This window comes from Ambystoma mexicanum, chromosome 6p (assembly GCF_040938575.1).
Source record: "Ambystoma mexicanum isolate Mex_15411 chromosome 6p, UKY_AmexF1_1, whole genome shotgun sequence".
Taxonomy (NCBI): domain Eukaryota; kingdom Metazoa; phylum Chordata; class Amphibia; order Caudata; family Ambystomatidae; genus Ambystoma; species Ambystoma mexicanum.
Window position 1 is genome coordinate 515,612,772 of NC_090935.1, and position 26,722 is coordinate 515,639,493.

The 26,722-nt window shown below is 47.0% G+C and overlaps 1 long non-coding RNA gene across 1 annotated transcript in view; it reads left to right on the forward strand.

Moving 5' to 3' along the window:
• Window positions 1–21,698, forward strand: part of LOC138510943 (uncharacterized) — a 64,105-nt gene extending 42,407 nt beyond the window's left edge. The window contains exons 5-6 of the long non-coding RNA XR_011280486.1: window positions 1,281–1,375; window positions 20,700–21,698. This is a non-coding gene — a long non-coding RNA (uncharacterized lncRNA). The remainder of the gene's footprint in view (window positions 1–1,280; window positions 1,376–20,699) is intronic.
• Window positions 21,699–26,722: the final 5,024 nt, after the last annotated feature.

Genomic DNA, 26,722 nt, shown 5'->3' on the forward strand with positions numbered 1-26,722 from the left:
TTTGCTCGAAGGTAGGACCACAAGAGTTTTGTTATACAGCGGTCGCTTTGATTGGGAGAGGGCCTTAACTTTGTCTGGTACTGATGGCATACCACTCATCAAAATATATGATCCACATAGCAGGTGGAAGGGCGCTAGGGCTCAAGATACAATAAGCACAGAGATAAAAGGAAATAAAAAGGAAACTGAAAAGGAAACTGACCCAGAATCTGATAAGTTACCGTAACAGCTTGTTTGTAAGGGCGAAGTTTTACACTCACCACTCATCCGCCTCGCTGCCAAGCAGTAAGCAGTACTTCACCAGTACTTTGCGTGCCCTGTTGTTATTATAGGATTCTGAGTAGTTAGAGGTGGAGCTTAGCGCTCTAATGCAATAAATGTAATTTTAACGCTCTGAAACACAAAATAAGATAAAGTATAATAAGTTTAAAGTCCAATGAAGTTGATAGCTGTATTCAAAGCATTCCAAGTGAGGATTGATGATGAAAAATGTACTTCACAGCAATGAAACAAAGAGCAGCAGAGCGGTCCCAGGCGGTAAGCGGTACTTCACCGGTACTTCTGCTCGGTGCGGTATTAGCTCCCTGTTGTTGTTATAGGATTCTGGGTAGTTCGAGGTGGAGCTTACCGCTCTAATGCAATAAATGCAATTTTAACGCTTTCACAGCAATGAAAAAAAGAGCAGCAGAGCGGTACCAGGCAATAAGCGATACTTCACCGGTACTTCCACTCGGTGCGCACTTTATTGCTAACCATCAGTTTACATACTGGTTTGCACATGAGCCTCTTAATGTCAATTTTCAATAATTAGACAATCATTACATAACCATTGTACTCTTTAGTTTACACCCAGAAGTTTTAATTCTGTAATGTTTATTTCTTTGACATGCATTATGCACTTTGACATGTGCCACATCGCCATTAGATAAACTGCATTACGCATTTTATTGATGCGAAAGATGATTGCACTGAATAGCACTTAGCACTTTATTGTTGATTACATGTAGACAATCTAGTGTGCATATGAGTTCATTTGAGTCTTTTGTTTTTAACTATACTTTTGGCGCATTAGCATTGGATTTTAATCTTGTGAGTATTATATACTTGATATGCACCCTGCACTTCATTCAATAGTGCTATTGCACAATTCTACTTGCACCATGTGCTTTATGGATGTTTCAAATGTTTGCACTGAACAGCACTAAGCACCTCATTGTGGAATTAGAGTTTTATATACCAGTTTGTACATGAGTCTACATAAGTCTCTGTTTATCACCTAGATTACTCGTGTTTTGCTATCGGTTTCATACCCCTTGGGCTGAAGGTCATCTGGGTGTTTTACGCATCATACACTGACAACTGAGCTGTTGAAGAGGTAGATTTGTACTAATCATTTTTTTTCTGTTATGTACATGTTGTTTATGAATTCTCGTTAATAATTAAATTGCATTGAGCATTGCATTCACAGCGCTAGCCACTTATCGATTGTCAGTATATATGAATGCCCACTTTGTTGCAGTATGCCTTTATATGCATTGTGACATTCCAGGATGGCCAACATATATTCCTTTTAGTCTGAACCAAGTGCACTCGTCAAGCGAGATATATCTATCTTGCTGGGACCATAGAGTTGGAATACAATATGAAAGTCCTACTATAGTGTTGTTTCCTTTGAATGTGATCAAGCGGTCTGTTTACCGCGAAACGTGTTGTTGCGTGTTTGTTCCTGTCCTCATTAATACTCAATAAATATCATTGCTGTGGCCATAGTGGGGGCTGTTCTTTGCAGATTCAGTGTTTTTGTCTCGCTCTGCTGCTCCGTGGAGGGCCATCTAAAGTGTACAAATGTATAGAGTTCTCTTTAATATATATATAAATATATTACTGGGCCTGCGGTAGCAGCCTAGTAGTTATGGTTAAGTTGCTAATCCCATAGGAAGAGCACTTTTTGGGCGGCTTATAACTTCGCTCCCCTGGACGAATCCTCACCAAACTTTGCAAGAAACGTATATGGCCCGCTCCGAATTGTTTTGCCAAGTTTGGTGAGGTTTCGTGCCGGCGAGGCAAAGTTATAGGGGAGACCCAAAATTATTTTTTTTCTATAGATATAATGGGAAAAAACCTTTATCACGCCTACAGCCCAAAACGCTGGATGGATTTTCACCAAATTTGCTACAGGAGTGGCGGCTTGGTCCCAAAAGCGTGCTTTTGTAAATTTGGTGTAAATCCATCCACTAGTTTTCTTTAAAATGGGCTGAACGTAAGTAAAACAAATTAGTGCTTCCTGGCTCTGCTCCGCGGACCCATTTCCCTGTTCGGTCCGTGCACTGTCATCCGATTGGCCAATCGGGCAATGTGAAATCTGCGGACACTGGGCGCGACTGCTGATTGGATGGAGAAAAACGTGAAATGTGTCAGTTTCCCTGAAACGCCCGCCATCTTGGATTCTCTGACTTTTGGCGCAACATTGCACTTGTCAAACACAACAAATAATCTCTGGGGAGGTGGGTGGGGGTGAGGATGGAATGGGATATTGCCACAAGAAGCTAAAAAATGGGTTACACTTTTTGCAACTTTTTCCACTGTTTTTGCATCCGTCGACATGCACAAACTTCTGATGTAATCACAAACCTTCCAGACAGTGCCACATGACCATGCGCTTGCACGCAGGATGAGGGCGTGAATGCAAAGGTTTTAATCCCTGAAAGTCTGCGAAGACTCGAGATGTCCTGGGACAGTCCTGTAATGTTTGTGGACACTTCAGATGTGCTAGGACATCTGTGCCCATTTCTTGGAATTTTTTTCTAGACCTAATTCTGAATGGTTTGCAAAGTTTTGAGGGATTCTGTCAAGAGGGGGCAAAATTAGAGGGGGGGTTTGAAAATATTGTAAAGGCTTAAAAATGTGGTTCCATTTGACGAATCTGCACAACAGTTGGCAAAATGATTTTGGATCTAGATATACATGATTTTGCAAAGTTTGGTGGGATTCTCTCAAGAGGGGGCAAAATTAGAGGGGCGGTCTGAACATTTTTAGATGGCTCATAACTTTGTTGCCATTTGACAAATGTGGACAAAGGTTTTCAGAAAGGTAATAGACCCAACCTTCAATGTTTGTGTAAAGACGGAATGGCTTTTGTCAAGTGGGGGCTAAGTTATATGACTATTGTATGTACATACATTTTGACACTTTAAAAAATAAATAAAACATGGGCGGATTTCAAGCAAACTCGTGTAAGGAGCATTGGCAAGGACATTAAAGCATGATTTTGCAAATGTGCCTGTGTTTTATTTTTTGACACGTGTCATAATGTAGGTACAAAAAATAGTGATATACCTTTGGTGACTGAGGTATAGCCTGGAGCCATGGGCAGTGGCCAGATTGTCCGGGTCATAGTATAAGGTCTATGGCGGAAAAATTGTGTTAAAGTGGCCATGTCCACCTGGGACCGGCTATATGGTAAAGTTATTCAAAGGTAAGATAGGTTTGAAAGGGAAAAAAATGTGTTTGTGGTAATATGGTCATAGGGTTCTGCAGGCTGCCATGGAAAGGGAAGAGGGACACTGTACGGAGCACCGCCTTCTCTTTCCATGGTGGCCATCTTGGAAAAGTATTTTCCTTCCTACAGCATCCCATTGCAGGAAGAAAAATCAGTTTTTTAGCACCCCAGGTTCCCACTTTGGGAACCAGGGGTGCTAGGGCTTTTATCCCCTATTGCAGGGGCTGCAATTGAGGATAATGGTCCGGAGCCCTCGTTATTTATTTAATTATTTATTTATAACACGCCAAAGCCTGCAGACATCAGGGCGCACACAGACAAACTTTGGGACCGGCTATATGGTAAAGTTATTCAAAAGCAGGATAGGTTTCAAAGGGAAAAAAATTGCTTGTGGTAATATGGTCATAGGGTTCTGCAGGCTGCCATGGAAAGGGAACAGGGGCTCTGTATGGAGCCCCGCCTTCTCTTTCCCTGGTGGCCATCATGGGCATCCCGCTGTAGGAAGAAAAATCAATTTATTAGCACCCCGGGTTCCCGCTTTGGGAACCAGGGGTGATAAGGGCCTTTATCCCTTATTGCAGGTGCTGCAATTGAGGATAATGGTCCAGAGCCCTTGTTATTTATTTATTTATTTATTTATAACACGCCGAAGCCCGCAGACAACAGGGCGCACACAGACACACTGCTTGGGCCGATAACTTGGGCTGCCGGGCTGTTATCCACTGTTCCAGTCCCTGGAACGGGGGATGAATGTCACATTATTCTCAGTAGCATAACACAAAATGCTAATGGTAATGTTGGAAACACGTATTGAGTCTATGTACTTTACTGAGAAATGTAAAGTAGATGGAGTCTATAAGATTTTTTTTAGTTCTATTTTTTAATTGTGAAAGGCGGTTTCTAAAGGGACCTTTCTTTTGATGTTTTAAAAAAAAAATGTTTGCAGGAGAGGTTAGAACGTAAGGTGAACAGGGAAATGAGGGAAGAGGCACCAAGCACTAATATGGAGGGGCAGATGGACAGGGGAAGATGTTGCGCGTGTGTTACTTCTAAGGTAGTGGGCAGTGTTTCTCATGCTCCTTGATTACAGCACGTCGAAATTCCTTCCCCCTGCTGAGTGGTGGGTTGCCTTGCTGAGAAAGGAACACACTTTCTGGGAGCATCGCGGTGGTTGGATTTGGTGTAGCGGCGCATGGAGGTGGTCCTGTAGGAGTACTGTCCAGGTAGTCCGCGACTAAAGTTGCACTCAGTGCATTTCACTTTGGTAGCTTTAGCCTTTGGTACACTACCAACAGTGGTAAAGAACTGCCACAACCATGATTCTCTCTGGGTGCTAGAGTAGGCACTTCCTCTACCTCATCTTCTTGTTCCTCTTCCTTGTCTTTGGAAGTACTGCGCTTTTTTGTTGTGTAGGTCCTCCAGCTGGTGCTGGTGGCTCTTTGGGAGGAGGGATGGTAATAGCTGATGCTATTCGTAAGAGAAATAGCAGTTTTGCTAATATTATTCCAAGTATGTGCTTTGAACTAGATTGTTAATGGATAATGAGTAAGTATAGTTAAGTTTAGTTTATTCATTTGTATTGCGCACCAGACCCGAGGGTATGTAGGTGTAGAAGCTGTGCAAGGTTACATTTTGAGCTTGAAAGTTCCTAGATCAGTCGAATAAAATGCAGTTCCAAACAGTCCTCGAATCATGGACCCGATCGTAAAGTGCGGACACCTTTGCATTCACGCCATCATCCTGCGTGCAAGCGCATGGTCATGTGGCACTGTCTGGAAGGTTTGTGATTACATCAGAAGTTCGTACACGTTGACGGATGCAAAAACAGTGGAAAAAGTTGCAAAAAGTGTATAGAAGTGTTAAAAATGATGCTAGAAGGTGGGAAATGGCAGAGCTTTAAGGTGAAACATTGTGTATTGGACAGAAGTGTTGCTATATTGAGGTAAGTATGATATTAGTAAGTTGTAGGAAAATAACATGCACTGGAAAAACACATGAAATTCAGTGAAAAAACTTTGTTAAAGGGACGTTATGGTTCAGTTGCCCTAAAAAAAACCTAGAAAATTCAATGCCAAAACTTTGTTAAAGGGACGTTATAGTTACTTTGTACTAATAACAACCTATCCATATTATGGTACAAGTAAAACCGAAAACCCCCAGAAATTCACCAGTTCTGGTAAGCTAAGCAACCATAACTCACGCCACCACTGTGCACTCATAAGACTAACACCCATGACATCAAAGATGACATCACAAAAGTCATTGATGACATCACTGATGAAATCACATGTGCATTTAGTTTTCATGAAAAGCCTCCACAAGGGATTGTCATTATAATGTTGGCAGAAAACTATCGGAGGTCATTGGGAGAACTATAATGAGATACACAGTTCATTAAGCAATGCATTTCTATAAACACCATTACATTACTGAGTTCTTTCCAGTACATGAACCTACTCATGTAGAAACGTAGGCATTGTCTGCAGCATGCACCATAGAGGTGAAATATTCAAAATCTTGCCATGTTGGATAGTAAAATGAAGAATGTTTTAGTTTCAGAGTTTTGCGTACTGTGAAACATGTAATAAGTGGCTAACAATGCCTCACTTACTACATAATTGTACTACATTGTGAAACCTAGGCCTTTTCCCCACTTTCAAGACTCTCAAACTTAGGTGTGTTTTTCTCCTGTTTTAAAATTGCATTGTGAAAGTAGAGCCGTGCTGTGGCTTACCCCCCAGCAAAGCACTCATCTAGCGAACCTTTCTACCATTATCGTAGCGCCTATCGTCTCGCCCAACTGTCAACTTGTCTCATCTCTCTGTCTCGTCTGCTTGCTCCCTGCTCTGTGTCCTTCCCTAGTGTTCCCCCCACCCTCTTCCTCTTCTCACCTCTCCCTACCTACTCTATGGTGCTCTCTGTCCCTCCTATCTTTTCTAACTGCTTCTCTATCGACTATCCTGCTCTCCTCACTGAATCTGGTAGGAGGAAGTTTAAAAAAGGACATTCTGGTCTCCAACCCAGTCCTCCCTATCGTTGACACCTACGCCAGTGCCTCCTCCAGGCAAACTTTCACCGACCTCCTCTTTGTCATTTGTATGGACTCTACACATGGTCTCTGTGCTCTCTCCCTTCTTTTCCTCTCCCATTAATGGTGGCATCTGGTGGGAGGCCCTCTTGGCCTCCTTTCACTCCTCTCAGGTCATCATTAATGTGTACTTGAATGGTACCGTCTTGGTCCAAGGTCCTCAAGCCAACTTTCTCCTCTTTGAGAGATGCTCCCCGCGCCTCATTCATTTCCTTTCTTCTCCTGTTGCCCACTCTCTCCCCTCCACGGCTTCCTTGCGTACCCCTGCTGTCTCCTCCTTGGCTACTTTGTCCTCTTCAGCCCCCCCTCGGGCTGCTTCAACACCTCCGCAGGGCCTACGTCTGATTTGTACCCCTCCCCGGAAGTCTTTTAAGGACAGCAACCTTCTCCATATTGCCACTCTAAACTCTCGCTCAGCTGTCAACCACTCCTGACATCTGCCACCTCCTGGAGGAACTTGATCTTGATGTCCTCAGTCTCACCGGGACATGGTCATGGCCAGCTCTGTCACGAACTTTGACACTTTCCTCGCTGATGGCTACAAGAACTTCTCCACGCCCATATCCAAGCGTTCTGGAGGGGGTGTAGTCCTGATCATTTGGAGTGGATTCCTGCCTCTGTCATTCCTACGCAGACCTACTCCTCTTTTGAATCCCACGTCTGCAGGCTCTCGTTCTCTCCTGGCCATTCCCTTACTGTGGCTACCAACTATCAGCCAACTGGTCAGATCTCTGCAACTCTCTCTCTGACTCTGTATTCTTCCCTCTGGGCCGACTGACTCTGCAGGGCACACTCTGGATGTTCTGATCTCTACAGACCTTCCCCTTTCAATCCCTATCACCACCCCTCTCTCCTGGAGGGATGACTTTCTCCTCTCCTCCCATCTCACCCTCTCTACCCCTTAGGCCAAGCCAACTCCAGCACTGCCACCTATCTTCTCAGTTATCCGACCCATGAAGCGTGTCAGTTGAGGCTTTCGCCGCCACTTTCTCCCCCCCAACCTTGGCTGATTCACACCCTGACACAGCCCTTTCCATGCTCCACTCTGCTATATCTGATACTCTCAATGTTCTTGCCCATGTCATGAGGATTCGCCTGAAGCCCAAAGCCAAGTGAAACTCTTGGTACGACTCAGACCTTAGAGGAAATGGGGTGCTTCCGGTACATCTTCTGACAAACTGGCTTGCCGCCTGCTCCAAAGGCAATACCGGCTCTCTGTCCGCACCAATAAGAGAGCCCACATCCAAGCCTGGGTCTCTGCGGCATCTAACAACTCGGCCGAACTCTTTAAAATCTGCAAGGAGCTGGTCAATCCTGCTGCAGTCTCTACCTCTCCTGTCCACTCCCAGGCCCTCTGTTCAGCCCTGGCTTCTCATTTCATCTCTAAAACTCAGGACATCCTGCCCTCTCTCTCTTCCTCTTGCCCTCCTCCTTCCACTACCTGCTCTTTCTCTGGCCCTTCTGTGGCGACCTCTCCTCCTTCCTTCTCTGCCTTTCCCCTATTCTCCTCAGACAAGGTTTCTAGACAAGTCCGATCTAGTAAAGTCTCATCAAAACAGGTTCACCCCTGTCCCTCCAAAACCATCAAGGACCACATTGATACCCTGGCTCCTGCTCTGGCTGATTTCTGCAACCACTCCGTCACTGGAGTCTTCCCCTCCCCCTGAAGCACTCCCTTGTGCACCCTCTTCTTAAGAAACCCTCCACCGACCCTTCTTGCCAGGATTACTATTGTCCAATCTCCATCACTCCATTCCTGGGCAAACTCCTGGAAAAGCTGGCCATCTCCCAGCTTAATCTTCATTATGATTCTATTGGTTGTCTCCATGACCATCAGTCTGGCTTCAGAGCTGCCGGAATTATGGAAACTGCTCTCCCAAACATCCGTGAAGACATGCTCTCAAACCTTGATTCCAACACCCCCTGTGTCCTCATCTTACTTGATCTCTCTTCTGCCTTGGACACAGTCAACCATGCCCTCCTGCTCAACCGACTCCGTGATAACCTGGGTATCACTGATCAGGCCCTGGCCTGGCTGACCTCTTTCCTCTCTGATCGATCCTCCCAGGTCCAACTTGAGTCCTTCCTCTCCTCTATCTCTATCTGTACCTGTGGCGTTCCCCAGGGCTCTACCCTCTCTCCGTGGCTTTTCAACCAATATCTGCCACTTCTTGCCTACTGCATTGCCGCCCCCTGCCCCAACTTTCAGTGCTATGCAGATGGCACTGAACTCATTTTCAGGCTCCATTCTGCCACCTCTTCTCCTTCTCTCATCTCTGACTGTCTGTCCACCATCCAGCAGTGTTGTGCAACCAAAGATCTCTGCCTTAATGCCAGTAAGACCGAGATTCTCCTCATAGACACACCACTTTCCTTCTCTCCTCACATCTCAGACGTTTCTAAGAAGTCACACTACCTGCTACACCTCTTCAGAGGTATTCTTCCTTTTCTCTCCTACCCCCAGAAGCTCGCTGTCTTCAGAGCTCTGGTTCTCTCTAGGCTAGACTACTACAACATCCTCTTTCTAAATCTGCCTGCCTCTACTCTCCGCCCTCTGCAACTCATCCAAAACAGGACTGCAAGACTTGTCCTTGGCCTCAAGCCTAGGGATCGTATCTCTCCAGGACTGAAATCTTTGCACTAGCTCCCAGTGGCACTGAGGATTACGTTCAAAACCCTCTGCATTGTCCACAAGGCCTTCTGGGGCCTGGGGCCTCAATACCTTCAACTCATCCGCCTCCAACTCCCTCAGGGTTAGTCACTTCTCCAAGCAGTGAGTTGGTGGTAGATCTCTTTACTCTGCTGGGGCCTCCCTCTGGATCAGCCTCCCTGCCTCTCTGAAAATTGAGGAGAACCATCTCCAGTTCTGGAAGCACCTCAAGACCTTCCTCTTTGCTTCTGCTTTCTCTCCTCCTCTCCCCTGCTGATCTCCTGGCAGAATCTGAAACTGCACTGGTTACCTGGCTACCCTCTGATCTCGGGCCCAGGTCCCCTCCCCGCCAGTTGCACACCTGCACTGCCCCATTGGCAACCCTTGCACTCGGGGACTGTTTCTGTATCCCTACAGCCCCTACTAGCACTTGACAGTTGATGTCTGCACTTACCCTTGCACTTGCCACCAGCTGGCCACACTTTTATTTATTATTTATTTTCTTTATTTATTTTACTGTTATCCTATATACTTCACTGCCCCCTCCCCTTCCTTGCCTTGTCGCGCCTTGAAACACTTGTGTATAGGCGCGTTATAAATGCCATATCATATATCATATCATATTACACACAAACATAAAGAGACCACAATGCATACAAATATGAGCATATACAGGGAAAGGAAAGTAAGCAAAAAGCAGCAATATTACAAGAAAGTGTTCATAACCTAACTGATTATCTTCATGCACAGAAATGATTGCTGTATTTCAGGCTTGCTTCTTCCCCTAAGGAAAGTAGTGTAAGAACATATGAGAAGGGAAAGGTCTACAAATATAGTACCTTTTGCATTTTTAGTTCGAGTCAGTCAAGAAAACCACCTGGCTTAGATATGTCAGTGAACCAAAAAAGAGAGAGCCAGACATGTGATGTCATCAGTGATGACATCAATTACATTTTTGATGTCATCTTTGATGTCATGGGTGTTAGTCTTAGCAGTGCACAGTGGTGGTGTGAGTTATGGTTGCTTAGCTTACCATAACTGACGAATTTCTGGGGTTTTTCGTTTTACTTGTAACCATAATATGGATAGGTTGTTATTAGTGCAAAGTAACTATAACGTCCCTTAAACAAGGGTTTTGCACTGAATTTGCCAGGTTTTTATTAGGGCAACTGAACCATAACGTCCCTTCAACAAAGTTTTTTCACTTAATTTGATAGGTTTTTATTATTTGTATTTTATTGAATTCATGCAGCATTTTAATCCAAAGTGCTTTACATGAGAACTAGAAGAAATACAACAAGCATAAGCTGGTAATTGAATCACAACTCAAACAGTATAAGGAACAATTTACATTTTTGCTGAGGTGAGATGGGAGTGGAGAGGGACAAAGGAATAGGGGAGGGGAGAGACAATAAACAAAAGGTAATGATTGAGACACAAATTGAAACGGTATAAGGAACAATTAACATTATTGGTGAGGAAGGAGTGGAGAGGGACAAAGGAATAAGAGGGAGTGGGAGATACAACAATATAAGCTGGTAATTGAATCACAACTCGAAAACAGTATAAGGAACAATTTACATTTTTGCTGAGGTGAGATGGGAGTGGAGAGGGACAAAGGAATAGGGGAGGGGAGAGACAAACAAAAGGTAATGATTGAGACACAAATTGAAACGGTATAAGGAACAATTAACATTATTGGTGAGGAAGGAGTGGAGAGGGACAAAGGAATAAGAGGGAGTGGGAGATACAACAATATAATTTGGTGATTGAATCACTTCAACTTTATTAGCGCAATTTAATCATCACATCCCTTTAACAACGTTTTTTCATTGAATTTCATAGGTTTTTATTAGTGCAACTTAACCATAACGTGCCTTTAACAAAGTTTTTTCATTATATATATATATATATATATATATATATATATATATATATATATATATATATATATATTATATTACATGGCCACGGTAGTGGCCATGTAGTTATGGTTAAATTGCTGTTTCCATAGGAAGAGCACTTTTTGGGTGGCTTATAACTTCGCTCTCCCTGGACGGATCCTCACCAAACTTTGCAAAAATGTATTTGGGTCACTCTGAATTTTTCTGCAAAGTTTGGTGAGGATTCGTCCAGGGAGGGCAAAGTTATAGGGGGGGTCCCAAAACTTTTTTTTTCCCATAGACATAATGGGAAAAAACTTTGCTCACGCCTACAGCCCAAACCGCTGGACGGATGTACACCAAATTAGCGGCAGGAGCGGCGGCTTGGTCCCGAAAGCGTGCTTTGCTTTATTTGGTGTAAATCCGTCCAGTAGTTGGTGATTGGGCAAGCAGCTTGCGTGATGTCCGCGGACATCTGACGTGCTCTCTCATTGGATGCGTGAAAGCGTGCAGTGCGTCTGGCTTCAGAGACGCCCGCCATCTTTGTTCCTCGCATGAGAGGCTTTGTATCCCGCCTGCACAGTAAGTCCCCCACCCCCGCTCATGCCCGTGTCTGTCTCCTGTTCCTCCCACCCCCCGCTCATGTCCGTGTGTCTTTCTCCCTCCCGCCCACCCCCCGCTCATGCCCCGCTCATGCCCCGCTCTTGCCCCGTGTGTCTCTCCCACCCCCGTGTCTCTCTACCACCCGCTGCTCATGTCTGTGTGTTTCTCCCCACCCGCCGCCCGCTCATGTCCGTGTCTCTCCCCACCCGCCGCCCACCCCCCGCTCATGTCCGTATGTCTCTCACCACCTGCCGCCCACCCCCCGCTCATGTCCGTGTGTCTCTCCCCACCCCCGCTCATGTCCGTGTGTCTCTCGCCACCCGCCGCCCACCCCCGCTCTTGCCCTGTGTCTCTTTCCCCCTCCCTCCCACCACCGCTCTTGTCCTGTCTTTCCCCCTCCCTCCCACCCCCGCTCTTGTCCTGTGTCTTTCCCCCTGCCACCCACCCACGCTCTTGCCCCGTGTCTTTCTCCCTCCCGCCCACCCCCACTCTTGCCCCATGTCTTTCTACCTCCCGCCCACCCCCGCTCTTGCCCGTGTCTTTCGACCTCCCGCCCACCCCTGCTCTTGCCCCGTGTCTTTCTCCCTCCCGCCCACCCCCGCTCTTGCCCCGTGTCTTTCTCCCTCCCGCCCACCCCCGCTTTTGCCCCGTGTCTTTCTCCCTCCCGCCCACCCCCGCTCTTGCCCCGTGTCTTTCTCCCTCCCGCCCACCCCCGCTCTTGCCCGTGTCTTTCACCCTCCCGCCCACCCTCGCTTTTGCCCCGTGTCTTTCACCCTCCCGCCCACCCCCGCTCTTGCCCCATGTCTGTCTCCTGTTGCCCACCCACTCATGTCCCGTGTCTCTCTCCTGTTGCCCCCCACTACCCCGCTCATGCCCCGTGTCTGTCTTCTGTACCCCCCACCCCCCGCTCATGCCCCATGTCTGTCTCCTCTTGCTCCCACCCATGCCCCGTGTCTGTCTCCTGTACCCCTCACTCCGCGCTCATGCCCGTGTCTCTCTCCTGTTGCCCCCCACACCCCCGCTCATGCCCCGTGTCTGTCTCCTGTTGCCCCCCACCCCCTCGCTCATGCCCCATGTTTGTCACCTGTTCTCCCCACCCCCCGCTCATGCCCCGTGTCTCCTGTTCCTCCCACCCCCGCTCATGCCCCGTGTCTGTCTCCTGTTCTCCCCACCCCCACTCATGCTCCGTGTCTGTCTCCTGTTCCCCCCACCCCCGCTCATGCCCCGTGTCTGTCGCCTGTTGCGCCCCACCCCCGCTCATGCCCTGTGTCTGTCTCCTGTTGCCCCCCACCCCCTGCTCATGCCCCTTGTCTGTCTCTGCTGTTCCCCCACCCCCGCTCATGCCCCGTGTCTGTCTCCTGTTCCCCCCACCCCCCGCTCATGCCCCGTGTCTCTCTCCTGTTGCCCCCCACCCCCCACTCATGCCCCGTGTCTGTCTCCTGTACCCCCATCCCCCGCTCATGCCCCGTGTCTGTCTCCTGTTGCCCCCCACTCATGCCCCGTGTCTGTCTCCTGTTCCCCCCACCCACTCATGTCCCGTGTCTCTCTCCTGTTGCCCCCCACCCCCCGCTCATGCCCTGTGTCTCTTTCCTGTTGCCCCCGACTCCCCCGCTCATGCCCCGTGTCTGTCTTCTGTTCCCCCACCCCCCGCTCATGCCCCGTGTCTGTCTCCTGTTGGCCCCACCCATGCCCCGTGTCTGTCTCCTGCATTCCCCCACTCCACGCTCATGCCCCGTGTCTCTCTCCTGTTGCCCCCCACGCCCCCCGCTCATGCCCCGTGTCTGTCTCCTGTTGCCCCCCACCCCCTGCTCATTCCCCGTGTCTGTCTCCTGTTCTCCCCACCTCCGCTCATGCCCCGTGTCTGTCTCCTGTTCTCCCTACCCCCCCGCTCATGCCCCGTGTCGGTCTCCTGTTCTCCCCACCCCCGCTCATGCCCCGTGTCTCCCTCGTGGTCCCCCCACCCCCCGCTCATGCCCCGTGTTTCCCTCGTGTTACCCCCCGCCCCCCGCTCATGCTCCGTGTCTCCCTCGTGTTCCCCCCACCCCCTGCTCATGCCCCTTGTCTCTCTCCTTTCCTCCCCACCCCCGCTCATGTCCCGTATGTGCCCTGTATCCCCCCGCTCATGCCCTGTGTCTCCCTCGTGTTCCTCCCCACCCCTGCTCATACCCCGTGTCTCCCTTTTGTTTCTCTTCACCCGCTGCTCATGCCCCGTGTCTCTCTCGTGTTCCCCCCACCACCGCTCATGCCCTGTGTTTCCTTCCTTTTCCCCCCAACCCCCTGCTCATGCCCCGTTTGTACCCTGTTCCCTCTCACCCCTCGCTCATGCCCATGTGTCTCCCCTGTGTCCCCCCAATCCCGCTCATGCGCCGTTGTGTTCTTTATACACCCTGCCTTCCCTTTCCATGGTGGCCATCTTGGTAAAAGATTTTCCTTCCTACACCGAGACGCCGCAGGCGTCCCGGTGTAGGAAGGAAAATCTTTTTGTTTTTTTTACCACCCGGCATTCCCACTTTGAGGACATAAGATGTTAGTGGTCTTCATCTATTGAAAAGGATGTTATGGTCACGTTGTACTAATAAAAACCTTTAAAATTTAGTAAAAAAAAAATGTTACAGGGACGTTATGGTTAAGTTGCACTAATAAAAACCTATGAAATTCAGTGAAAAAACTTTGTTAAAGGGACGTTATGGTAAAGTTCTTTGTTTCTTGTCTATAGTAATTTATGAGAGGTAAGGAACCAGCTGATAATTATTGAGCTCTTGAGTTTCCCATTTCTAACAGAGGGCTACAGGACCATACTCTCTCGGCTCGAAGACAAAGGTATTAAGGATACAGCCCTTAGTTGGCTTGTTGTTTTCTCAAAAATCACCAACAGAAAGTTGTCCTCTCACCCTTCAAACCAAACCCAAGAAGCACAGGATGTAGGATCCCATATACGTATGCTGATGACAAGCAGCAGATTTTCAAAATGACAGCCGATTCAAAACAAACCTTACTCGGATATATATGTTGAATCAGTGAATGCATGGGATTACATTTCATTAAAGTAAATCCAACTTAAAAAGAGATTCTGATGGTGGTTGACTCACAGTTTGACATCTCTGTCTGGCCAACAAAAACTGGAGCATGTCTAACCCCAATAACCGCAGTTAAACACTTGAGAAGTCTTGTGCTTGCCACCCTTTCTTAGACCCACAAATAGCATCATTTCACCATTTGTGACTCCTAAAATGCATATTTCCATTTCTCCATTTTTATTATAGGGTCGCGAATTTAACATTTCAAATATCGCATATTCTTTATACCAACAGCATCTATGTTGGCATCCCAGACTACTGGTCCCATTCACAGCAGGGAGTTCAACATGCAAACCTTCCAACTCCTCCCAACATTTCTACATGTACGTTATTGATTATCATGAGAACATACATCATCATACCAAACCCAGTTCCAAAAACCTGCCCCAAACATCCTCGTACAGGTAACTTTTCGTCTGCAATCTGAGTGTCACTCTCTCAATCTGAGAGTTGATGTAATTCCTGAATCCAGATCAATCCAGATGGATTCTAGTCTGAATTTCAGTCTCTCAGAATACGTTTTTTAATCCAATAAGGTTGCCCTAAAATGTCTTTGTGGATGTGCCAGTTCTTCTAAGAGAGCATCCTCCCTCAGTAGCAATGTTTCAACGTTGTATTCCATATCAAACTGTTGAACTTAATTTTATACATCTACCAACTTTCCCCCAAAGGAACACACCCTACTGCATTCCTCTATCAGATGGTCCAATGTGCCTTCCTTCTTTATGCATCCCCAACATGCTCCAGAATCACTGATTCTCCTCCTATACCTTCTCTCAGGAGTTCAATAAACTGTTTAATAACTTAATATTCCTGACCCTTTCAACCCATTTCAAATACTTCTCAAGTATGTTCCTGCATATGGCATCCCAGCTCCCTTCAGTCATCACTGTTCCAAGATTTTTCGTCCAAGTTTACAATAATGTAGAGTTTCCCTTCCTGGCCCTCACTATTGTATTGTATTTTAATCATCATTTATATAGCACAATTTTCCCCATTTTTATCCAGTAAGCAACCCAAGAGTTCAGGTACGTGGGCGGATGCTGAGGGTGGTCATGTTAGAGCGCTAGTACAGGAGACTGGATGTGTACCAAGCGATTCCGGATTTGTCGTAGGCTGTCATTGTATGATAATGGCAGAGGTGTTGAGGCAAGTCTGGGGTATCAGTGCAAAACGTTTGTGACCAGCTAGACCGAATGTGTCATAGCTGTAGCTGCATTCTAGAGTGCGTGGATGGAGAGGCATGCCTAGGGTAGATGTCCACCGAAGTGGAGCGTATATACATACCTTAAACTCAGATTGAGTTTATCTTCGATGTCGCTGTGTCTTTTCTGGAACTATCGGCCGGCTATCTCTAAGTCTCCCAAGTTGACAGTCTGGATGTCTGAGAGCATCTTCTAGTAGGGGTGGATTGTTACTATGGAAACGGACCAGGCTATTGGGATTCTTTGGGTGCAATAGGTGAATAAATTAAATAGACATAGATACTATTAAGTGATTAAATACCACTGAAGCCATATGTCCTTGCCATCCCCATTGTATTATATTGTACGCTGTGTCATTTTTTCACAATTGGCCTTCTGGTGTCAATAGCAGTTTTCAGTCATTGGGCCTCATTACGACCCAGGCGGTAAGTTACCGCCTGGGCCGTGACTTTACCACCATGGCGTAAACCATGTTTACGCCATGGTGGTTGGCGGACTTACCGCCCCATTCCGACCTTGGCGGGGCGGTAAGTCCCCAATCCCCATTTACCCTTCCCCATTCCCATTTTTGCCCCATAGGGCATAATGGGAGTGGGGAAGGCGTTAATTACGCCACCGTAAATTACGGTGGCGTAATTAACTCCATGGTCCCTTAGCGCCATGGATTTTAACACCTGCTAAAAGCAGGTGTTAAAAGCGCCATGGCGCTAAGGGACCTCGTACTCAGGCGGTAAGGGTCGGCGCTGTTAACGCTGCCGTTAACCCCTTACCGCCTGGGTCGTAATGAGGCCCATTGAGTTTTTGTCTAATTAAAGTTTCTAAAATCGTACCTAGTGTGATGTGAGAAATGCATTAGAGTGACAGGGCCTCCTTGTCATTGCCCTATACCTCCTTATTCTGTGTGTTCTGCTTATTTTCTGCACACAAGTCCAGTTTGGACCACTGTCAGTGCAGCTCTTTATTTTGTTCTTGGTGATCAGTATCCTTGGGATAGCCTTAGGGCATCCATTGGTAGTAGTACAACCCTGTACCCCTAGTGTATGTTTTGGGTTCATGTGTGTTGCCCACAGAGCAGGGTGTGGGCTGGTGACAGCTATATGCTGATGTGACAGTGACTCTAGGTATCCTCCATTTTCGAGATACCCAGACCCTGCCATAGGAATTAATGGATTCCTACACAAAGGCAAGATAGCCACTGGTGGCCTCTCTGTTTCCTTTGCCTTACAGCCTTGGGCTCAGAAGCCTTTACTCCGTTCCCTTTCCTTGAATGGTTGTTTGATGGAAGGACCATATATGGCTATGGGGCTGCCTCCTGCCAGACTGGCTGGAGCCTTCACAGGGGCTGTTTGTTGTGGGTACAACCTTGGGGTGGAGGCTACCTGAATGGAGTGAGTAGGCAATATGCATTCTGTGTTGTGGGTGTCTGGCTTTCGTTGTGTGACACAATGCCTGAGCCAGCCCTGACTGGAACTGGAGTAGCCCCCAATCCACATTCCAGGTTTTGGGTGTCAGGTTTCTGGTGAGTAGCCTGAATCCCTGTGAGCTTGAATGGGTGCTTCCTGCATGAATGCAACTGTGTGATTGGCTGGTTGAGCCTGTCTCATCCTGAGTGAATGGGCAGTGTTTAGTATAAAAGCGGTCAGAAGCTTTAACAAGAAATATAATGCTGAAGTCAACTTAAGTTGTAACCTGGAGTCCAGTTGGAGGAAGAAGTTTGCGGCTGCACTTCCTCACCATATCTGAAAACAGCTGTGCTGACTCATGGACTGAACCAGAGAGGACCTGGGTAGCCATCCTCTTCACGTGCTATAAGGGAACATTGTGCAACTGCTGCTCTTCACTCAAAGTGTCCTGGAAGCCAGTCCTGTGTGCCTGCCATCCACAAAAGGGATCATTGTGGGACCAGAAGAGGAGTGCCTGAACCTCTTGAAGCCAGGACATTCATCTGTGTTGCCCAGGGTCTGGGAGAGTGTTAGTGACCGCTGGAAGTGAAGGCATGCCCCTAAACGCTCACACCAGAAAAAACACAGCCTGCTACGGAAAGGGACCCAATATGCTCTTGCAAATGAAACAAGTATTTATGTCTATAAAAATAGGTGCATCAGCAAAGAACTCTGCTGCCACGCAACGTTCTGCCAAAAAGTGTACAAGCAGAATCTTATAAGGAGACACAGCGTCATGGGTGGCGTTATCATATACAGTGAAAACCTGTGTGGCTGGTTGGTGCGACCCTATACATGATCGGCATGCTCCATAGGGGATGCCAGTTCATTGGTCTCAGTCCAGTCCGTCCGTCTTCCATCGCATGGGTTCTGCTGGGCTCATCGTCTCCAACGAACCAAGGCAGAAGAAGCAATTAACTATATTTGTGAACAGTGCTACTCTATCATTATACAGTACACCTTTCAGGCTCGAGGACTAGCACAGGGGGAGTCTCGAGGTTGAGCGGACCCACACATACTTCACTCATTCCTGATCACATCATCAGCTCCAAAGGCTTCCACCTTGGCTTTTGAACTATAATGTAGCCCTCCCTGTACCTCGCACTACAAACTATATCATTATATAATGAAGGTGGGACGACGATACTCTCAGATCTTTATGGTTGATTGGTTTTATGGTAGGTGGTCTGGGTCAACTGGTATGGTGCTATCTCATCAGCGTTTGGGCCTTTCCAGATTTCCCCTTCAGGTTTGTGGCCTCTGTCTAACACAATAAATACTGCATGGCAGTTGTTACGCTCACCTGGTATCCACGGGGCGCCACACAATACTGGATGGACGTCTTAGCGCTATCCCGGACCCCTCTCTGCTTGGTTATGTGCCAGACGTTGGGTAGCACCTATAACGGGAGAATGGAGGGTTAATACACTGGTTCTGTGATGGGTGGACTCCCACCTCCCTCTGGTCCAAATCCCCTCCCTTCGGGTATTGCTCACCTTAGGTTTTTGTGCGTTGAATTCTCCATCCTGCGTTTCTGTGCAGGGGCGCGTGGTTGGTGCAGGCGTTTCGTGGACCTAGTTGCTTCACTGGTCCGTGTACCCTTATGTCGGGTCCAGACCAGCTGTGTCTCCGACTCTGCTTGCTGTCTTCCAGGTGAGTTATAATGTCTTTTCCATCTTTATTCTGTATCTTTCTTTCCCTCTGTTTTCTCTGTCTTCTCGGCGTCTTGCTCCGCTTAGCTGTTCCCTAACAATTTCTCTTTTTGTTTTCACAAGGATGGTTGCGATCTCGGAGTTGCCGCGCCGATGACAAAGACCACGGTGAGTTATTGATACGCGGAGCGCTGCGCTGTTTATTGGTGTTAATTGCTAACCTGTGTTCTCTTCCCTTCTTTGTACAGTTTGCAGTGATTTTCCGGAGTTATGAGCTATCGAAGTGCTGCTTACCCAGGTAAGTGGTTTGTTAATGCTGACCTTGTTCCTTCTCCATTGCAGGTTGCGGTGAAACCAGGAGATGGGCGAGGTAAGAGAAGTGCAGGCTGCTGCCAGGACTCGCTGATTGCCCAGGTAAGAATTGTTATTAATGCTGTCCTTGTTTCTTTACCTTTTCAGGTTGCGGCGAACTCCAGAGATGGGTGAGGTAGGCGAAGCGCAGGATGGATTCAAGACTGGTTACTTCAGAGGTAAGTGTTCTTGCTCGCTAATGCTGTTATTGTTCTTTCAGGTATTAATGGAATCCGGATCTAGGGCTTCAGGATCTGGCCGCTGGAGAAGCAGATGAGCAGGAGATGGACACAGTGAGCGTTATGCTGCAGGAGTGCAGAATAACGCAAAGCGTGCTCTGCTGTTTGGGTGTGGTTTAAATAGCCCAGGTAAAGTAGTTCCAGGCCAAGTAGTTCCAGGCCCAGCCACACCCAAAATACTAAACCGCATGGCTTGGTTCTAAAGAACTGAGCTGTGTGATAGGCCTCCATGTTGGATTAAGGTCCAAAACTGGTATTGCTTTATTCCTGATAATGAGCCTGGCACCAAAGGCGCCAGGACTGACTCCATGTATGTTTCTGATGGAGTTTTAAGGCCTTTGGGGCCAGTGTGAAGGGCTTTAGCCCCACTGCTGCCTGGGGGCTGTTATACCTGAGGGGGGTCAGGGGCATGGATTGTGACAGCTGTGCAGGACCTGTGCTTTGACTATGGCTGCTAATATCTACAAAAATGGTGTTTGCTTGAATATGTGCACTATGTCTAAATGTCTAAATTGTATACATTATTATGATACTGTGGAGACTTTTAGGATTCCCCCTGGTTTATTATAGTTCTTTCATAGGGTATATGTTTCAACTTAAAGCACATAGGGGGGTTGCATGGGCATGCTCCCTTCCCAACATTCCCCCCTTTCATTATTTCTACAGTAACGAAATCCCCCCGCGCATGCGCTCGTTCTCCCTTCTCACCACTTCCTCATATGGTGGGGTTCCCTTTTCTGGTGTCCAGGCCCTACACATGGACTGTAGACTCTCCCCTGACCGCACATACTCCTCAGGCATGCATGTCATATAAATACATCACCCCTCATCTTCTAGATCCACCCTTACTTCGTTATCATGCTCATGACCAAGGTCAAGGGGTGGAATAAAAATGGTGTGATGAAAACTGTCTATGTGAGGGATGGGGTGGTCAGTCTGTATTTCACTCTCCTTTGTATTGCGTGGTACCTTTGAAACCCCAGTTTACACCATTATCATTTTGCTATTAGGCACTGCTTTGGCACAACACCGGAGACCCATTTGACAGGTGAAGAAGATGATCAAGACGAACGCAATGACAGGTGCCAGCATCTTAATGATGGCCCCCAACCAGGACGTGGCCCAATCGAATGCAACATCAAGCCAGTCATTTCCTTGTATTCCTCATCTTTCTTCATGTGAACTCCTAGACCATGTACAGCTGCAATTATCTGATATAATGACCCGTTCTCCACGTCTTCAGGAGGTGTGAATGTGCAGCAGGAATCGCCATTTTTTGGCACACGCCTCCTTTCATTGCCATCAACATATGGAGAATGTAGCGATTCTGCATTGCCATTCAGTCTCAGGGCACGCAGCTTGACCTTTATGATGTTGAACCCATTCTCTATCATTTTCTAACTGGACCAGTTCCCAGCATACAATTTGCAGCCATTTTGTATTGGCTGCTGCCTGCATGCCAGGTAGCAGTAGTGGGGGACTGTAAGGACTGTGGGGGCGTTACTGACCTATTTAAGCAAATCACCTAGCCCTACATGGTATAGGCTGGCTATGAGACTGAGGCACAATTTATTGCCAACTAAAGAAATTGAGGGCGCTAAAGCTGGGACCATGAGGGATTTAAGGATCTGTTGCTATTGATTGGAGCAGGGACAAGTTGAGACATTACAGCATTTTTTGCTGTATTGTGGGGCTTTAAATGACAGGCACCACCACTACTTTGATCACCTGATGGAAAAGTGTACTGTTGGAGGAGTTGGAATATTGTGGCAACGAGTTATGAGCTCTTATGGTCAAAATCGCTGGTTGATGGCAGCAATGCACGTTTTCAAAGAGATTTTGAATTTAACATAATTGGTTTGTTGATTTGTCGATCTGGATTGTTCGTGCATTGTATGATTTTTTTTATTTGATGTTTAATCATGAATTTTGAATTAATGTAATTAATTGTGTTTTAAATTGTTTTGTGAATTTGTTAAAGGTTAATCTTTTTAACCATATAACAATACAAAAATAAATAAATACATAAATAAATAAGAACAGCTAATATTCCCGAGCCCACTAATTATGCAGGGCTCCTATTTGTTTTCTTTTTCCTCTGTTACAGAATACAAGTAGTACCATCTTTTCCCCTCACTCGGGAAGGCTCCCTAACATTCCGTTTTACTTTCCTTAATATTCTCCTTAATAATACTAAAAATAAAACAAACCACATCTACAGCACACCAACAACCTCACTTCCCCAAATTCCTCTATTACAGGGTCCCAATAATACCAGCTTGCACTCTCTTCGGAGCCGTGCCCCATTCCAAAGAGCAGACAGGAATTCTGCCAAGACAGCTCCTGTAAAACCACTAGAGAATACGCGTTTTTCAGGACTGATCGCTATAGGTGGGTGCGGACCCTCCGGAGAAGTGGCCGGAAAGCCTCCACAGGCAAGGGGGGGGGCACTGGGATCACGTCAGGGTCTCCAAATGAAGGGATGCCCCTAAACGCTCACACCAGAAAAAATATAACCCGCTAGGGAAAAAGGCCCAATATACTCTTGCAAGTGAAACAAGTACTTATTTCAACAAAAGTCGAGCATCAGCAAAGAACTCTGCTGCCATGAAACGTTCTGCCAAAAAGTGTGCAAGCAGAATCTTATATGGAGACACAGTGTCATAGGTAGCATGATTATATACAGTGAAAACCTGCGTGGCTGGTTGGTGCGACCCTATACATGGTCGGCCTGCTCCATAGGAGATGCCAGGTCATTGGTCCCGGCCCAGTCCTCCATCTTCCATCACGTGGGTTCTGCTGGGCTCATCGTCTCCAACGAACCAAGGCTGAAGAAGCAATTAACTAAATTTGTGAACAATGCTACTCTATCATTATACAGTGCACCTCGCAGGCTTGAGGACTGGCACAGGGGTGTCTGAAGGTTAAACTAACCCATAAATACTTCACTCATTCCCAATCACGTCATGAGCTCCCAAGGCTTCCACCCTCGATTTTGAATTATAATGTATCCCTCCCTGTACCTCACACTACAAACCATGTTTTAAAATGAAGGTGGGACGACCATACTTTCAGATCTTTATTTCCCCTTCAGACTCGCGGCCCCTGTCTAACACACTAAATACTGCATGGTCATGCAGGCCCTGTGCTTTGACAATGGTTGCTACTATCTATGAAAATGGTGTTCACTTGTACATGTGCACTATGTCTAAATGTCTAAATTGCATTCAATATTATGATCGTGTGGGGACGTTTAGGACACCCCCCATTTTATTATTTCTTTCATTGGGCTCGTCTCACCTTAAAGCACCTATGGGTTGGGATGGGTTTGCTCCCTTCCCAACAGAAGCCAGGTTGCTAAGTATCACTCAGAAGAGGGGGTACCCTGGCAGAGGGCTGCTTGACACCCAGAGCTGCAAAATGTCCAAATATCTTGAGACTCCTTCAAGGGGCATACCCTTCAATGACACCTGTCCAGTTCTCTGTGCCGCAGAAAGTCCATAGTCACTGCCTGCAGTGGAGTCTCCGCCAGTGGGTTTCCCACCACGAAAAACCAAAGAAGATGTCCCAAGTTTCCAGACATGGTGAGAGTCTGTAGTCCCGTCCAGTGGTTGTGTCCAGGTCACCATAAGCCAGCAAAGAAGAACCAAAAGGCAGTAAGCCACAAATTCCCAGAACCCAACACCTAATTCTGCCACTGCACATGTCACCAGGCAAAATCATTAGAGGCCAACCAGGGTCTTATCTTCTTAAACCAGGCCTTGTCAAGGTCCACAGCAAGATTCACCTTTGTGGGACATCCACAGCCGAAGTAACGACCCGCCAACGGAGACCACTGCGAAGACCGAAGATGTTGCCTTTGCAACAATGCTTGGTTCGTTCTTTCTTCTTGCCATCAACATCCCAGTTATGACTCCTTCCAAAGGGGGTCCATCCTCAAGGGGTCTTGTCAAGTAAGGCCAAGAAACTCCACCACTTTGTCCTTCCAAGGCACCATGGTACTGTGAGCATCTTTCATACTCAGGAACTGTCCAGGGGTTCCAGCTTCATCATGGATACTGTTCTCCTGTGGCTTCCCAGGTACTTTGGGGCAGAGTAGTATTGAACATACTTGGACTGGGCTGTAATAGACGAGAAAAAGTACACCTTGACTTTGCCTTTACAGGTTTCCCAGGTGGGGGGATCCTCACACAGTATTGACTATCGACTTTAAAGAAAGCATTCTTCCAATGTTCCGAATCTAACCTGCCTTTCTACATTATATCTATGCCAGTATGCAATGCTTTATGAATCCTGTGCTTATTAATAACTGCCAGTGGTGGAAGTGCAGTGCAGAAGTGTGGTGCTGTCTCGCTGTCCTCCGTTGTGTTCCTTTGCCAGACAGGCTATTTCGGTGAACTGTCAAGTGACGTGGCATGTTTACAGCTACCAGCCGTGCTCCCATTGGCCATCGCAGAGCGGTATGGACTATTCTGAGTTACGAGTTAAGAAACTTTGAGAAACCTTAGACAGTAATTCTATCTTTCATTTGTTGTAGAGGCCTGTGACTGGCCGCCTTCCCCAGCGTTCCATATATCCAGCGCACTCACGCAGTGGCGCGCATGCAGTGGTGAAAGTGGGGTGCAGAAGTGTGGTGCTGTCTTGCTGTCCTCCACTCTGTTCCTTTGCCAGACTCAGGCTATTTCGGTGAATGGCCACGTGGCGTGGCGTGTTTACAGCTACCAGCCGCTCTCCCATTGGCCATCGCAGAGCGGTATGGACTATTCTGTGTTACAAGTTAAGAAACTTTGAGACACTTTGGAGACTGATTCTCTCTTTCATTTGTTGTAGAGGCCTGTGGCCCGCCTCCTTCCCCAGCGTTCCACATATCCAGCGTGCTCACGCAGTCACGCGCGCGCAGTGCAGAAGTGTGGTGCTGTCTCGCTGTCTAGCGGATGAGCGTACGGCAGAGGCAGTGTCGTCACTTTGGGTATTACAGTCTGATATCCATTTTTTTTTTGTGTATCCCCGTATGTTATTTGTAATTGCTTGTGGAGATCATGGTGCTTAGAAGATATACTCTAAAAACAGGCATACCGTGTGCTACTACGGTGCAGCCGTCATCTCTAGATCATCCAAAGATGGTAGTGGCCAAAAATCTCCCGAAAAAAAGACGTTTTTTTTGTCCAGCTAGTTTAGCGGGTGCCAAGTTACAGCGTTCGTTATCCCTTACATCAGATATTCATACCTATTATTCTAATGAGCCGCCCGCTAAAGAAACAGTGCATCGATAACCTTCTGAAGAGTCGAATGCGCACAAGTGTGCGGTTCCAACACCAATGATACTGGCTTCCGTGACGATGTTGCAGACTCTGCCTAAATCCCCCATAAATGACCCAAAACAATGACTGTTCCCAAGAATTCAGTTATTTTTTCCTTGACAGGAGAGGTCACAGATACAACCCTGGAATCAGCTTGCATAGAAGCTGAATTACAACCCATTGGCCGGTTAAAGTTGTCTACCCATATGAACCCATGTATGATTATGGAACCTGTCCAGTGCTCTGTAGCAGCTCAGCAGAAACTTCTCAGAGCCCATTAATTATTAACGATAGCGGGGAGGACGCCATGGATTTTATGGATATGTCCAGCAAGTCTAGTCCCCCACCCCTGATATCTTGTACATTTGCTCAAATTCTGGAGATCTGATCCAATTGCATGAAGATCATATGCATAGTAACATAGCTGCATGGAGCAAAGCTCTGTGAGCTAAGAATGCCTCTCCCCAGGTGAAGAGCATGCATAATTTGCAATCCCCATATCGATTTTGTGGACGAATCTCCCTCATTCAACAGTGCCCACTCTGTGACGTTCAAGTTTCCAGGAGACAGTACAGGATTCAGAATTTTTCATCCATAAAAATCAATCGAAGCGCTTTTCATTCCCAGAAGTCCCGGCTCCTATCAATACACTAAGCACCATGAATACTGCTCTCCAGGCCGTAGAAAAACTATATGAAGTCCTGGATGGGAAATTGAGTTACCAAACAAAGTTACTGGAACAGCTCATTAAAGATGGAGCCGGCCTCAGCGTAGTCAGTGATAATGTTAAAAGTAATCCACAACCTAATCCAGAGGTGTGCAAAAATGTAAGTGGGCCCCCGAGTGAATTGGAAACTATACAAACTGATGATGGCATTAAGCAACGTAGCGTCCTGTATATTTCTACTTATGAGGCAGTGGACAACCAAACTGTGTCGTGTCTCATGATGTTGTCAATGAGAATATCCACCTTTTGATTGAGGATCAACTAATGACGAGTGGTGTACATCGAAGGTCCAACATTATGGAGCCCGTGCCAATCATCAAACCGGTGATACCCATTTCAACTAATGTCTTTCAGCTTTTTGCACCGGCCACCAATAACTCTGCAGTAAAACCAGCACTTCTCCAATCTTCTAATGATGAACGGAGGAAATCCATAAGGCTGAGTAAAAAAGGTCGTCGCCAAGAGCCCAAAGGTAAGGAATGAAGATTTATTAAGGCCCATACTAGACTAGAGAAAACTCGCTAATTTCCGGCCATGAGTATTACTATCCCCAAGGTTCAATCATCAATGGCTTACAAACCGCTGGATGATTTGGTGGCTTTAACTGTACAAATGGCCTCACCAGGTGATTTACGAACGGCCGCCGTCCAGTCTCAGGTCATAGTGCCCTCAGTGATCTCTATTGACACCAACAGTGCAGATTGTGAAGAGCCGTTAGCTCCCATGGCCCCCAATGTGATGGGAACTAATCTAGCTCATTCGAACATTGCTGAACTCACAGAGGAGATCAGAGCCTCCATTAACACGTATATAATCCAGAATCCATCAGTATCTCAGAAGTCGGATCCATCCCATGTGGCGTCTGCTAGGCTTCTTTCCAACTTGACTACCTCAAAATTATGTCCAGCCACTTTGGCCGACAAGCCTGATAATTAATTTTGCCCTCAAATGATACATATGCCTGCTCCATTTAATAATCAGGCACCTCACGAGGAAGCCTACCAAA